Below are 2,957 nucleotides of genomic sequence, written 5' to 3'. Positions count from 1 at the left end.
TCACAGTAAGTCAAAAATCATTGTTAGAAAAACATTAAAAGATAAATATTATGCTTACACATAATATTTTACCCAGAATTATCAGTATGTTATCTAGACTCAGGTAATAAAAATTATCTTAAGATGGAAGAGGTGGCAAAGAGTCAGATGTGCAAAGAGAACAGTTATCCTGATGGCAATTCTTTGTGTATTTGGGTATGAATAGTAGTAACTTTTTATAACTTCCTTCCTGTTGTATTTTAAATTCCAACCTCTTAGGCATTACAGGGTAGCCAGGTTGCACAGTGGATAGAGTGACAGCTTGCAGTCAGGCAGACTCATCTTTCTGAGTTCAAATCTGACCCACATACTAGCTGTGTGACCCTGGGTTAAGTCACTGGCCTCAGTTTCTTCATGTACAAAATGAGATGGAAAAGGAAATGGTAAACCACTCCATTATCTTTGTCAAGAAAACTCCAAATGGGGTGACAAGGAATCTGAAATGACTAAAATGACTGAAAACCTAGGCATTATTGTTTGTTTGAAATGTAGAACATTTCATAAATTTTGCATATCATCCTTGCACAGGGCCCATGCTAACCTTCTCGTATCATTCCAATTTTAGTATATGTGATGCCAAAGCAAACACCTAAGCATTATTTTTTTAATTTTATTGATATCTTTTGTATTTATATTATATTTATTTCTAAAAATACTCCTTTATCTTTCTTTACCATTTTAGGATATAAAAATGCTGCAAAAATATTATTATTTTCATTTAAGGATTATTCATAGTAATTTAAAAAATTACTCTGTTAGGAAAAAACATTAAAAGATACTGCCATGAACTAAACCCTCTATTGTAAGGAAAAACAGTTAAACAAAAACAACTCTTATAGTGGTCATGTCTGAGAACATGCCATGCCATATTCTGTCCCCTACCTCTTTGCTCAGATCTGTGCATTCATGACTAAGGAGTCCATGCCACGACCACTTATGTGCTGTTTCCAAACTTAAATTGCATGTTCCCTCTTCTGATAGCTTCATTTCTTTCATTTATAGGTTCCTAAAATCACTGAAATCTCTCCAAATTCATAGGATCACAAAATTCTAAGGACCCATCCTAGCATGAAAGCACATTGCTAATGTGAACTTGAGTTGTATCTTTCTGGTGTGTGGTTCCCTGACAGTCTAGTTCTTAGTGCATTCTTCAACCTTAGACTATGTTCTGCCTCTTTTCTATGTACCCTACCATACCCAGTCTTACCATCTGGGATAACAGTTCACAAAGGCATAGCATTTTGTCTTTTACAAAGAGCTTTTCTCACAACATTGCTATAAGATTACTTTGATTTAATATTATCTTTTAACCCATGAGGAAATGGGACTCAGAGACTTGTCCACAGGCATGTGGCTAGTAAGGTTTAGATTTAAGACTTGAAACCAGTTTTGTGTCCAAATTAGGGCACTTCTCCCGACATCACACTGCCTTGACTTCCCTTCAAGACCCAGATCAATTCCTACATACTTTATGAAAATCTTCCCAGCCCAAAGTCATCTTTGTCTCCTCTTAGTCCCCTGGCAATGATTATCTGTATCTTTCATTAATCTTACACAGTAAAATCTCACTTCTCTGAAGATCATCCTTTTGAAACTCTTGAGCATCTGGCTTAGGATGCAGAAATAAACATACACACAGAAAAAAAGAAAGCAAACAACAGTGACAATAGAAGTAGTTTCTGAATGCTAAGCAGCTATAAAAACAGCTGAGACAAGTGAAACCAAGATTGTATCTACCATGCTCCAGGAGGTGCATGTTGTTGCAGAAATGGTCCTAGATTCATAGCCAGAGGACCTAGGTTCAAGTCCTGCTTCAGTCACTTATTTGTTGTGCCACTTTGGGCATCTCATTTAACTTTTGTGTTCCTCAATTTGCTCAAATACAAAATGAGGAGAGAGAATGAGATGATCTGTTAGGTCTCTTCTATGTATGATATTATGATGTTACAATTAGTCAATAGTTCATTGATAAGAAAAAATAGTTCATTGAAAAGAATAAGCGATCAGATTGGCTAATAATCTACGAGTCTAGCCTGTTCTAAGAGTGTTAAGACACCTGACGGGAATTTTTTAATGACAAATAAGAAAAAAAGTAGAAATATTTATAATGACTTTGGATTGGCCAAAGAAAAAAGAGCTATATTATATGCACTAGTTAATTATTCAGAAGATAGGAAAATACATAGTATAGTTGGGGGTATTTCCATTAAATCTATACCCACAGAGCTAAAAGTCAATGGGTTTGACACATAAAGGGTTAAGCAGTCAACCATTTTAAAAATGATCTGTCAAAAATTGCCCCTTATCCCACCATTCTGAAAACAGGAAGTTTTATTTTTATGTGTTTCTGACATTTTTCAAGCAGAGTTGTGGGAGTTTTGTTTTTGTTTTTTACTATTTTTGAGTTTTATATAAGGAGAAATGCCCTATATTCATGTTGTTTTGAAATTTATTCTATGGAATAAACAACAAAGTATATAGCAAGTAAAACATATGTATATATCCTCTATTTTAAATGTATATTTTGAATTAAAACTAAAAGAGTATGTGCACTATATTCTTACATTCCAGGTGAAAAGAATGGCCAAAAATGATTTACAGGCTTCTGTTGTCATTTCATTTGGAGCCATATGTAATTCAAAATATGAGCCAATAACAGTAGTTTTTATTATCTAGACTTTTGAAAAAAAAATTGAGAGAGCATCAGTCCCCCTTAATAAATTGAAAAACAATTACACCTGGAAGTAGGGAAACATTTAATTAATGTGGAAGCCTATCATCCAAATTGTAGGAAGAAAGTGGTTTGTAGAGTTTCCCAGTTTCATGGGAAGTGGGCCTTAACAAAATAATGGTCCTATCCTTTTTATTTTTTTTCCAAGTAAGGTCACTTCTAGATCAGGTGCCAATAATATTCATTG

General features: G+C 34.2%; 1 non-coding gene across 1 annotated transcript; it reads right to left on the bottom strand.

The window, feature by feature from the left end:
* Nucleotides 1–521: 521 nt before the first annotated feature.
* Nucleotides 522–628, bottom strand: LOC114026759. The gene has a single exon (XR_003567167.1). It is a non-coding gene; the product is annotated as a U6 spliceosomal RNA (small nuclear RNA).
* Between the last annotated feature and the right edge of the window lie 2,329 nt (nt 629–2,957).

This window comes from Vombatus ursinus, unplaced genomic scaffold (assembly GCF_900497805.2).
Source record: "Vombatus ursinus unplaced genomic scaffold, bare-nosed wombat genome assembly UNPS02014841.1, whole genome shotgun sequence".
In the NCBI taxonomy this organism is placed as follows: Eukaryota; Metazoa; Chordata; class Mammalia; order Diprotodontia; family Vombatidae; genus Vombatus; species Vombatus ursinus.
Note: the sequence above shows the minus strand (reverse complement) of the source record. Positions and strands in the feature narration are given on the sequence as shown.